The 13,470-nt window shown below is 35.0% G+C and overlaps 1 long non-coding RNA gene across 2 annotated transcripts in view; it reads left to right on the forward strand.

Annotated features, from left to right (window-relative positions):
- LOC111768980 (uncharacterized) overlaps nucleotides 1-13,470 on the forward strand; it is a 300,357-nt gene that overhangs the window by 156,489 nt on the left and 130,398 nt on the right. For both annotated transcript variants that reach the window (XR_002801657.2, XR_011428737.1), the window contains exon 2: nucleotides 6,905-7,114. This is a non-coding gene — a long non-coding RNA (uncharacterized lncRNA). The remainder of the gene's footprint in view (nucleotides 1-6,904; nucleotides 7,115-13,470) is intronic.

The following is a 13,470-nucleotide window of genomic DNA, read 5'->3' on the forward strand; positions in this document are numbered from 1 at the left end:
TGAGTTCTTAAATTTAGGGGAGTTGATAATATGTATAGTCTCCTTCTCTGCATCTATATTATTGTCCTACTGATGGATAATGCTCAGTGAACTACATTATATTTTAAAGTGGGACTATCTGCTATTTTGAAGGGGCTGGAATTTTTCTATTTCATCATTCAAGGGAGAATTTGATACTAAAGACATTACTTCAAAATTATAAATCTATTATCTTGAAAATCAATCACATTAGGATACTAATTTTATTTTTGTAATGATTAAGTCTAATCAAATAGTCTCACTAATCATACACATAGATAGTGGAAAGAACATTAAATTTGACCTGCATTTGTGTCCAGCCTCTTCCAGGTAGAGTATATTTGGTCTAGTTGCTTCTCTTAAATTTAGTTCTTCAATTAATATGTGAGTCTAATTAATACACCTTATTATGAAATAATGTTGTTTGTAAAACATGCAAAGAATTATTACCATCTTCATCATCACTGATTTGTATCATTATGGTTATCATCAAATTTAGTGGAGTCCATGGAAGATTCCAGAACTCTCACTCACAAAGATATATACAAATCTGAACCCAGTATTTATGGGTTTAGAAGGCAGAATTCAAAATTAATACACTCTCAAGTAGAAAATATAATTTTGACTTTTTTTTTAAAGATTGGCACCTGAGCTGACAACTGTTGCCAATCTTTTTAAAATTATTTTTCTACTTTATCCCCCCAAATCCCCCCGGTACATAGTTGTATATCTTAGCTGCAGGTCCTTCTAGTTGTGGCATGTGGGACACCACCTCAATGTGGCCTGACGAGTGGTGCCTTCTCTGCACCCAGGATCCGAACCAGCAAAACCCTGGGCTGCCGCAGAGGACCATGCAAACTTAATCACTCGGCCATGGGGCCAGCCACAAATTTTGACTGTTTTTGATCTATTCTATACTGGTACCTGCCAAAATTTCTAAATAACTCTCTTGGACAAATAAAAGAAGGTACAAAAAAATGCGGATTTGGAAGGTACAAGTAAAAGAAATTATTAGGTGCTTCAAGACTGTTTCATGACCAAGTTGAAATCACAAAAAAGCCTTTGGGCAATCACAAATAATTTGATGCTTTATATTGAAATTTAACCCTCCTGCACTATGTTTTCAGTAACACAGTTTTGTTTTTTGTGTTTTTTTGAAAGATTTTATTTTTCCTTTTTCTTCCCAAAGCTCTCCGGTACGTAGCTGCATATTTTTAGTTGTGGGTCCTTCTAGTTGTGGCATGTGGGATGCCACTTCAACGTGGCCTGACGAGCAGTGCCATGTCCGAGTCCAGGATCCAAACCGGCAAAACCATGGGCCCCCGAAGTGGAGCGTGCAACCTTAACTACTCGGCCATGGGTCCGGCCCCAGTAGCACAGTTTTATATCAGTTATAGAACCTGAGAAAGAAATTACATTTTCTCGAGTAACTATAATAAAAGAATACTGATACAAAATAAATTAATATAACAAAAATTAGTTTGATATGCAGTACACTTTGTGCCATTTGTGCTGAGCAATGATAATGCAATGTAAAATTAAATTATTTAATAATCCAGAAATTGTCTAATTAAATACACAAATGCAAGCATTCTTGGCAAATTCAAGGATCAGCATTGTTGAAGGCAAACTTCCAAATCTAGGACACAAAATAAGGAAAAACTCACACACATCTGACAAATAAAACTGAATCCTTTATCATTATCTATCTGTTCAGTTTTTGCCTTGTACATATTCTGAGTTTTGCATTGATTTTGTGTGTTTTCATATATCTATAAGAAACACATAGCATACTAAAATATAAAGAACCAAGCTTGAATAGTCTGTGAATAGTCTGGTCATTCACTCATCTATCCATCCATCTATCCACTGAGAAAACAAAGATATCTGAGTATCTATTTTCAGTTGGCATTGTAAATCCAAAGCTAAATGTCATGGCTTGGTGTCTCATAGTCCAGAAGGCAAGGAAGACTTAAAAATAATGATTAAAATCTACACTCACATGCACACCATGGCATCAGACAAAGAGAAGTGTCATTTCAACTTTGCAACATGGATAAGGAAGGCAACAAGAGGAAACATCACTTGAACTAGGTTTTGAAGTCTAACAAGGGGATTTCCAAGCAGTTAAGACAGAGATGCTAACTCCAGGAGGGAGAAAAAGTCATGTGCAAAGGCAGAGAGAGGAGCATATGGCCTGAGATGAGTGAGGTGGGACAAGGCCTATGATGAAGACAAAAGCAGAAACTAAATCATAGAAAACTTTGTAATTTCATTGAAGGAGTTTGATATTTAGACTATAGCTGGTATTGCACCCCTGATGCTCATATAGCATTTGAGTGACAAAGTCTGATTTTCTGTCTTTTCTGTTTTTTGAGGGAGATTAGCCTTGAGCTAACATCTGCCACCAATCCTCCTCTTTTTTGCTGAGGAAGACCGGCCCTGAGCTAACATCCTTGCCCATCTTCCTCTACTTTATATGTGGGACGCCTGCCGCAGCATGGCTTGCCAAGCAGTTCATAGGCCCGCACCCAGGATCTGAACTGGCAAACCCTGGGCTGTCGAAGTGGAACGTGTGAACTTAACCACTGCACCATTGGGCTGGCCCCTGATTTTCGTTTTTGAAAATTCATATGAGAGCAGTCAGTCTAAAGAATTGAGAGTATGTAAAGGGGGTGTTGAACTAGGTAGTTACCGCATAGTTTTACAAGGAATGATGAGGACCTAAATGAAGCCAGGGAAGTGAAGATAAACAAGAAAATATGGTAAAAAAATTGGTAGGATATGGTAATCTATTACATGTGAGGTCAGGACAGTGAGAGAGAAGGAAGATGGTGGACGGCTCTATGATTTCAGGTTTGGATAGGAAGGTTTAACCAAATCAGGAAACTTCTGAAAGTGAAAGTGGGTTCTAAAATAATCAAATGTTTATTATGTTGACATTTATTTCTTAATGAATTTGTTGGTTTTTACATTAGTGAATATATAAAATACATTTATTCAAAAACTAGTTTTTTTGTTTTTTTTTTAGATTAGTTTCCAAATAAAAATCAAAACAAAGCAAAACATTTAAAAACAATTACATAAGTAGAATGATTATCTTTGGTTCACTTCCATACACTTTAATCAGTTTCGTAGCCATATCTGTCTCTAAAACCATGCCACTGAAGAATGTATTTTTAAATATGTTCAAATAAATTTGTTTTTTTAAATAAAATTGCTTGTAATCTTTTTCAAAGTTTCATTTTATCATTAATCAATTTGAAGTTGTTGACGACTTCTATTGTTAAAGTTCTATAGGCCTGAAATATTTTTGGTTGAGAAAATCCTTCCTTCTTTTTCCGAAGGTACATGTAAGCTCAGAGTTAATTCTGCTAAATGAATAACATTCTTCGTTCTACATTTTTTTATTGAAGTGTGTAAAAATTTTAGCCCAAGTGTTTTCAACAGCACTGCCTTTTTACTTTTATTCAAAGTAACTTTTTTCAACAAATATTTTTACAGAAAATTTCATCAAATAAGATGTCTCTATGATTGTTTTCAAACTTTGATGCTGCAAAAAACAAAGGCCTTCTATTTTCATTCTATTCTGGTACAGAATATAAATTTATTCAATTGAAAAGAGGACCTTCAAGTTTTTCCTCAGAAGACAATTTATTCTGGAGCTCAATTATAGATTTTCAATTTTCAAAAATAAATTATGTGCCCTGTTTGAACTCTCATCATCTGATTTTCTAAGTTCCTTTTTTTGTTTGTTTCAGTAGGAAAAAATTTGTATTCTATTTCTAAGTTTTGGTTTCAATTTCAATTTTCTGAAAGTGTCAAAGTTGACAATTTTTGACATTTTAAAGGATTTCCAACAAAAAAGGGTTGGAAAAAAAGTAAGCAAAACTTAGAAAACCCTTTCACAACATAACTTAATACCATTTTGGGACACTTAGATTGGTTTAAAAGGTTTTTTAAAGGCTAAAACATTTCTATGGATTTATTGATGATGGGCAGCAAAGAGAGAAAGTGTGAAAATCCTCTTAATGTGTCAGTGTGTTTGTGTATGTGCAGAGGCTACAGCATACAGCTTGGTATATTAGATTGGTAAAATATTACAGATTGTTTGGATATAATTATTAATCTTGTGTGTATACAACCAATTCTCAATATATTTACTCACCATCTATTTCTTAAATCAAAAAGAATATTGCCTTTGCTACTATTCGTGGTCAACAGATATTTATATTTTATCTCCCTGAAAGCATATCATCTTAACCTTCAAGATTGAAATTATAACTAATTTTAGAATCATAATGACAGTACTCTCAGGTATTTCGCCAAAGAATAATTAACTTCCAAAGCTTTACCTAGAGTCCCTGGTTTAGATGAAAATATACTATTATTGGGATGACTCTAACTGACTTTCTATTTGAAATAACTGTTGAGACTAGTTTAAACTACTCACTATTTAATCATTTGCAAAATTTTTCTTTGGAAAATAGAGCCAACCCATGAGCAGTTGTTGCTATTCATTTTGTATATACACAAGAAAACTTGAGATTGAAAAAGAGTGAAATTAATTTAGAATAGTCATTTATCTAAATGAAAAGTCACGTTTCACAAAGTAATATGTAAACCTACTTTGTGTAACTATATTAATTAAATCATGATCTACTGGCATGGTTTTCTTTGCAAAATTTTAAACTAAATGCTGTTTCTTCTCCTGCAGATTTATGGTGGATAATAAATTTCAACAAGTGTTTTGTGCAAGTAATATATTTTTCACTGAACATCTATTTCTTGGATTTTAAATTTTTTGGTTGCTCGCTGCTAAAAGAGTTTATTGCAAAATGAAAATTCCAGCAGTCAGTGAAATTAGTTAAAAATATTCAGCGTAAAATATAGAACAAAGCCATTATAGCAAGAGTGTGATGGCTGCTATACGCTCTATGGCAGGACCTCTCAGCCTCTCTTTCCTACATATATAACAAATATACTTAACCTATACCTTCCCACATTTCATACAACCCCTGCTAAGTGGAGGCTTAGCAATCCTGTTAAACTCACAGGCCATGGAACAGGCCAGGCAAAAGTGGCTGGGACTCCAAGTGGCCAGGACACCAAGTGGCCAACAAAGACAGTAGTGTCTAATACTTCTTCCATTGCCCCTTGAGACTAAAAGGAGGTACCTCTCTGTGATGCTTACATCTGAGAACATTTTGTTCTATCACGCATACAGTACCATGTGTGGTTGTTATCTCTGGAGAGGATCAGGAAGAGACAGAAGTGTTACTGCTAGTCCCTTTTTTTTTTTTTTTCCAGATTACTTACATGTTAAAGTGAATATTCTATTTACTTAATTGGTTCTCACACACTACTAAATGACACCATGGCAGAACCTGGAGGCAAAAAAGTGGAAGTTTCCCAAATGCATGTTATTTTAAGGCATTTCTTAACTGTAAAACTTCTGAAAAATAGGAAGACTTCATGAAAAATATGTTGAAAACTTAGAACAAGGACTAAACTGAATAGGATGCAAGAACAAGAATAAACTAGTGCTGTCTTAGGCTAACCCATAGTAAGGTCACCCTAGATACAAGTGACTGGTCCATTAACTAATCCAGGGAAGGGAGAGATAGTTTTAAGTTATGATGATAAATTCAACCTGGACATGATGAGTTGTTGATCAGTGTGGTACATGCAGGTGGCAATGCGCAGGAGATATTTGGAAATATTACTTTGGAGAACAGAAGAGTGGTGAAAGATAGAAATACAAATTTGGAAGTTTTCAGCATACGGGTAGAGTTGAAACTATATGAGATGGAAGATTAAGTAAGACATTTTCATCACTAACATTTATTGAGCATTTCATTGGCAGTTTCTGGGAATAGGACCAATGGCCTTCGTCTAGACATTGACAAAAAAGGAGAGAATATAATGTTATTACTTTACTCTAAATGACATGTGTATTAGTTTCCTGTAGTTGCTGTAACAAATTACCACAAACTTGGGGCTTAAAGCAACTGAAATTTATTCTCTCACAGTTGGGGCTACCAAAAGTCCACAATCAGTGTCACTGTACCTGAATCAAGGTGTCGTCATGGCCACATTCCCTCTGAAGACTCTAGGGGAGAATTTGTTTCTTGACTCTTCCAGCTTCTGGGGGCTGTGAATGATCCTTGGCACATGGCCACATCACTCCAGTCTCTGCTTTTGTCATCACATTGTTTACTTCTCTTCTTCCTCTGTGGTATAATGTCTCTCTGTTTCCCTCTTATGAGGACATGTGATTATATTTAAAGCCCACTCCGATAATCCAGGATCATCTCCCATTTCAACATCTTTAATTTAACCACATCTACAAAGTTCTTTATTGACATATAATGTAACATTCACAAGTTCCATAGATTAGGATGTGGATATCTTTGGCGGTGGTGTGGGCTATTATCAGCCTACCATAACTTGTATCTACCAAGTCAACATTGGTGTGTCATCCTATCTCTATCATTACCCCTGAATATAGAAGACTTGGTACAAAAAAAGCAATGTAAAATACCTTATTTTTTATTGATTATAAGTTGAAATGAGATTTCGGATATATTATAGCAAATAAAATATGTTGTTACTTTAAAACAATTTTTCAACATAGCTACTAGAAAATTTAAAATTGTATATGAAGTTAACATTTCATATTTATTAGCACACGTCTAGAATGTGTGAGTTTAAATCTCTTCATCTTGTAAAGAAATTGCTGTTTTCTTACAAATAAACAATTAAAATTCCTGAAAAGTGCACATCAGTTTAAGTAAATGCTCAATTTTATTCTATACACATACTTTGCTTTTTTGTAATCCGTATTTATTCAAAGTATTTACTGCTGCTTTTCTCCATTTCACAGAAACAAACCAACAGGACTTCATATGAAATCATTGACCACCACGTGCTCCTTCCACCTCCATTAACTCCTAATTCTAGGCACATGAGAGCCAAAGGAAACCACAGAGCCACAGGCACTCACTCACAGCCCTGAAGCAGCTGCTCACAAAGGCAGTGTCGCAGGGCGAGTGTCAGTCTGCCTGGCAATCTCCTACAACTGAGGGGAAATAAGGTAATTTTTAGGAGTTGTTTGACATTTTTTTTTGAAAGAGGTCAGATTCTAAACGGTGAAGGGTGCTGAGGAAATAAGGAGAAAATGTTTATGGTGAGGACGGATCCAAGAGGAACTTGTGGGAATAGAAGAGTCTTCCAGGAAAGGTTTAAGATTTGAGATCTGTGTGTAGCTCTGAGGGAAGAGTTGGACAGAAGTGATCAGAGGAGAATATCTAGGAGGATCTGAGCAGAGAAGGTCTGTTGAGAGGGAGAAGAAGGAAGGAGACTATTATTTATCAAGCCTTTACTGTGTGCTGGGTATTTTCATACGTTACTCAAAAAATATTTATAATATTCATTTTTGCAGGCAAAAAATTTGAGGTACAGAAAGATGAAGTGATTTTTCCAAGGTCACAGAGCTGTTAAGTAACAAGGGCAAATTTATAATCCATCAATTAGTGGGTGGATATTCATTTAGAGTGTTAAAGCTGATTAAATGGTGAATCTTTGAGGATGGAAAACATGGAAAGTGACTTGAGAAAATCTGGGTAATTTCAATGATGGGAATCTATGAGTGGTTGGAGTAGGGGACAGGGGCAGTCTAGGAAACTGTTTGTAGTTGGAACCATTTGTAGCAATTGTGGGAACACACCACATCCAAAGGGCTTTGAAGAAATGCGATATTGGTTGGCCTTTTAACTAATCAAGGTTTCAAACTTGACCAATTCCCTAGCATCCCACTATATTTCTAGTAAGCATAGACCTTTGGATTTTTAGATAAGTGCCCATAAGAAATATAAGCATGTTTAGGCTTGAACCTCTCACAGAACTGAAAGAAGCATAGTCAAAAGACTTGTTCAAGTTTTAGTTAGTTCACTGTAAAAATGAGGATATTACTGGGATTACTCCAGCTCATATTTACATGATTTAAAAGTACCAGGACATCACCTCAGCCTTCAGAATTCCCAATTATGTACTTCTCAACTAATGCTATTCACCTTAGAAATCACTTTATTTTCATTTCACCCACAAACTTCAAGGGCTCAACACTTTTTCTTCAAATGTTAGCATTCCCCTCGCTTCAGTGGACTCTTCCATCAAGGGACTCTGAGTAAGTTATTTTATTGATGCCCTTCCCTGGCACACTACTGGTCTCTAATCATTGAAGCATCCAGTCTATAAGTAGATGACAGAGTAGCTGCTGGAGATGAGGGAGGAGAGGAGAAAATTCTACACAGTAACAGACTTGGTCCACCATCAATTTACAAAGTCCAAATATAATTCCTATTCTTGCTGCTCTCTGGCAGCCTCCTTTCATTAACTGCTCAGGGTTTTCACTATTCTGATTTCTCCATATCCTTCTTTACTTCTAGCTGTTAATCTTGCTTCTCATTTAGCCAAAATCAAGACACTTGTCCCAGGCTCTCTCATTTCACCTCCACATTTCAATCCATCACTGTCTCTACGTACAGATTGTTTCATCCTTCCCTGACGTCTGGGGAAAAAAAGCATTTTAAGGAAACGTCTTTACCTAAGCTCTATCTCAAATCCCCTTTTTTTTTTCTTGAGAAGGTAATTGTCATCATTTACTTTTCTTCTATTATTTTAATTTCTCCTTTTTTGTTGACTCTTTTTTTATGTCCTGATCATGGGTAATATTTTTCTTTAAGTTTTGGTAAATCAATAGGAGAAATAATATATCATTATTCTTTAAGCTGAACTTTCTTGAATTACGTGATTGGAAATTTAAATGTTTAACAGTCATTTCATTACCTACCCAGTGTATTGTCTTTTGAATATTTATGCCACTTTTTCCACTGATAAATTAATATAAACTTTGCAATGGTTTTTAAACTTGTTTATGAATTAATATTAAGCATTTGTCTGTCATCTTTGTGACAAATTTTTCAGTTTGTTGCATCTTACAAATGTTAACAAACGGAAGGGAGCAGCCCTGGTAGCCTAGTGGTTATGTTCGGCGCACTCTGCTTTGGCAGCCCAGATTCGATTCCTGGGCACAGACCTGTGCCACTTCTCTGTCAATGGCCATGCTGTTGCAGCAGCTCATATGCAAAAGAAGGAAGGTTGGCAACAGATGTTAGCTCTGTGTGAATCTTCATCAGCAAAAAATAACACCCAAAACAAGAAACCATTAAACTGTTTAAAAAAAAAAGAAATGGAAGAAATTTAAAAAGTTTAATCTTATGTATCACATTGCTCACCATTTGCCTTTGTGATATCTTCAAATGCTTCTGTACTTAGAATGTCATTTACTTTCTGTATTTCAGATTAATATTTGTTTTTATTTTATTATTTAAAGTTTTGAATTCACGTAGAATTGCTTTTCCCTCTCTTATAATATTACAAGTTTATCATAGGTCATAAAAATAACCAACCATCTTTGACTTGTCCAGCTTAATTCATACTCCGTGTCATTAATTTACAATTTTGCCAAATTAAATCAAATTTTACAACCTTACTGATTTATTCTATTAGACAATAATCATAGTAAGAAGAAGAACGTCATATTAGTACACAGTATAATCGTTAATGTGTTATTTAATACTATGCATAATACATAATAGGCTTTCAATAAATGTTTGCTGAATTGGATTACAAAATTGGGTTATCACATTAAGTCAAGGTCATGGTAAGTATTTTATTAATATAATGCTTTGCAGGGTCTTCTTGAAACTATACTTTTAACCAAGCCAACTTATATATCATTCAGTTGTCCTCATTCCTTATTTCTATATTCTTTCTTCTTTCTATCCAGCTTCAGATGATGTTGGCATAGTCTCCTCTCTGTTTCTCGTTCTAGAATTCAACTGCCTGATTTCAAACGGCATGTATTAACCTGGTGTCTCTTCTTCCTTTTGACCATTTTGGATGACCACTCATCTTTAGTCCCTAGGGTTCCCTATCTAAATGAGCTAGTCCATAGGACTTGCCTTGTCCCTTCAAAAATATGGCAGCCTTCACTCCCAAAAATGTCTCTACAATTTCAACTTTCCAATATTGCCTATGGTAAGGAAGACACAAAGACGTATTTGCTTGGCTAATTAATTATTGACCATATATTTTATTTTATGAGAATCAATTTGGATAATGCTAGCTCTAGCAAAGATAAACAGAGTTCAGAGACTCCTAATAGGAAATTATTAAGCATATTATGTTTGCTAAGGAATGGAACTCTATAGTCGATAGATAAACTGTTTTTAAAAAAAAGAAAGAAAGAAAAGGAAAGAATTGCAGTGGAAGAAAAGCAGACACTAATCCTGGTATTATTTTTCTTAGTATTGAAAAACAGTTTCCTAGGTAGTCATATGATCAAACTTTCTGAGAATATGTAGATTGAGTGTATAATTTAAAATTTCCTGAAACAAATATAGAGGATGCAGAGGAGGGACAGATAAAGATGAATGAAAGGAACCGAACAAGGAAATAGTATGAAGATTCCGATTGAATAAAATTAAGCACCTAGTGTTGCCCTCTATAATTTTTTTTTAAGAAATAGAGTTGAAGAAGAAGAAATAGGTATATATGTGTTTTAGGACTAGTGAGAAGAAAAATAATGAGTCAGAGACTAAAATTGTGTCGGCATGCTGTAAAACAAGACTTTTTGTAGAAAGAACTGGGGATGTGAAACTTCAAAGTTTTGCCGAAGGCTGCCTCTATTCATCTTCATACATGCAACAGGCAAAAAAATAATAATAATGTAGAAGTATTTCCTGTCTGGTATATCTCCATAGATTCACATTTTTTAGGAAGTATAGCATTATTTTTGTAGGAATTATAATTTTTATGTTTAATAAGAAGAAAGTTAGAGACATGTCTTTGTATGGTTCATTAAAAATACTAGAAACCAACATTAATTAAACACTGACTATATGTCAGACACTATGCTAAGTTCCTAAATCATGTTTCATTTTATCTTTACAGAAACCATATGAGATAACACAACTATAATACATGTTTTACAGATGAGGAGACTGAAGCTTAGGGAGATCAGGTAGCTGGTCATTCAAATATAAGTGGCAGAGCTGGGAATTGAACCCAGGAATCTGATCACAGAGCTACCATAGCACAAAACCCTAATATTAAGTCACACAAAATCCAACTTCTAATATTAGTGATATCAAAATTAGTGGTTGTGTTAAGAATGCTTGTATAAATGATCACTGCAGCTTTACAGACTTAATCCTTCATCCGTGGATTGATTTAATAGTTGTAATTATAAAATATGCAGTCACGCACCACGTGATGTTTTGGCCAGCGACAAACTGCTTATGTGATGGTGGTCCCGTAATATCAGTACCATACAGCCTAAGTGTGTAGTAGTCTGTACCATCCAGGTTTCTGTAAGCACACTCTATGATGTTTGCGCAATGACGAAATCACCTAACGACACATTTTGCAGAATGTATCCCCATCATTAAGCGACACATGACTGTATTATGTATTTGATTGCATTAGTAAGTGGTATACTAATAATTAACATTTTTATTGATGACGCGGCATCCTGACAACAGTCACTTGAAATGACAGAAGTGATGTAGTTCATTGGATTCATTCTAAACATAAAAAGTCATATCGTCTATCTGGATCTCATGAATAAATCCATAACCCCATGACCTCTCCATAGCCTTCTTTATTGTATATGCAGGAACTAATAAGCAATGTGAAATGGGTATCTTTGTGAAGAATATTGAATTAAGACCGAGACAGTTGTCTCCTCAGGTTTGCCTAAGTGGCAGTACTTGATAATTCCAAAATTTAGAGTGATAGATTATTGAAATGTAATTCTACTTGTTTTTATTCTTTAGAGATTTTGAATGAAAGGGAGAGTACTGAAGAGTAAAGAATATATTACCAGTGAAGCAGGTTTATGGAGATGTTATTATTTTAACAGAAGAGAGGGGCAGGAGATTTTCTCAGGAAAGTAAATGTACATATTGCTCTGGAGGAAATGCATAAAAAGAAAGCAGGTAATGAAAAGATAGTTTTGTCGGTTTAGTTTGTTATACTAATTTTGACATGCCAGCTGGAAGTAACTGTATTCCCATTAACCTCTGCTCTCTGGCTGCTGTTTGCAAACCCTCCAGATGGCCTTACGGTTAAAGATTGCTTCCAATCATCTGAGATTGGGTAAAAGGGCCTATTATAGTCCCTTCGAGGATACTGTTCAGTTTGAAAAAGAAATTCTAAGAAAAACGTTGTTGACTTTTTTCATCAGATTTTTATTGTGATAAATACATACAACATAAAATTTACCATCTTAGTCATTTTTAAGCGTACAGTTCAGTGGTATTAAATACATTCATAATTTTGTGCAACCATCACCACCATCCAATCCATCTACATAACTCTTTTCATTTTAAAAACCTAAACTCTATACTTATTAAATAACTCCTCCTCACTCCTCCTTCCCCTGTCCCCTGGCAACCACCATGCTACTTTCTGTTTCTAAGAGCTTGCCTACTTTAGATACTTTATATGAGTGGAATCATGGAGTACTTATCTTTTTGTGGCTGGTGTATTTCACTTAGCATAATGTCCTCAAGGTTCATCCATGCTATAGCGTATTTCAGAATTTCCTTCCTTTAAGGCTGAATAATATTCCATTGTATGTATGTACTACATTTTTCTTATCTTTTTATACATCAATGGGCACTTTGGTTGCTTCCATGTTTTAGCTCTATGAACAATGATGCTGTGAATACGGGTGTACAAATAATCTCTTTGAGACCCTGCTTTCAATTCTTTTACGTATATACGTAGAAGTGGAATTGCTGGATCATACAGTAATTCTGTTTTTAATTTTTTGGGGAACTGCCATATTTTTTTCCACAGTGGCTTTACCATTTTACATTCCTACCAATAGTAAGGAGTTCCAACTTGACATCATCACTAACACTTGTTTTCTGGGTTTGTTCTGTTTTGCTGGGAAAGATTCGCCCTGAGCTAAGTTTTGTTACCAATCTTCCTCTCCTTTTTTCTTTCCTCCCCAAAGCCCCAGTACATAATTGTATATTCTAGTTTTAAGTCCTTCTAGTTCTTCTATATGAGCTGCTGACACAGCATGGCTACTGACAGACAAGTGTTGTGGTTGTACACCCAGGAACCAAACTGGGCCACCAACGCAATGTGCTGAATTTTAACCACTAGGCCATCAAGGCTGGACCTTTGTTTTGTTTTTTATCATAGCCATCCTAATGGGTGTGAGGTGTCATCTCATTGTAGTTTTGATTTGCATTTCCCTAACTATTAGTGATGTTGATTATCTTTTCATGTGCTTGTTGACCATTTGTATATCTTTTTTGGAGAAATATCTACTCAAATACTTAGTCCATTTTTTAATTGGATTTTTTGTTG

This window comes from Equus caballus, chromosome 19, assembly GCF_041296265.1.
Source record: "Equus caballus isolate H_3958 breed thoroughbred chromosome 19, TB-T2T, whole genome shotgun sequence".
Taxonomy (NCBI): Eukaryota; Metazoa; Chordata; class Mammalia; order Perissodactyla; family Equidae; genus Equus; species Equus caballus.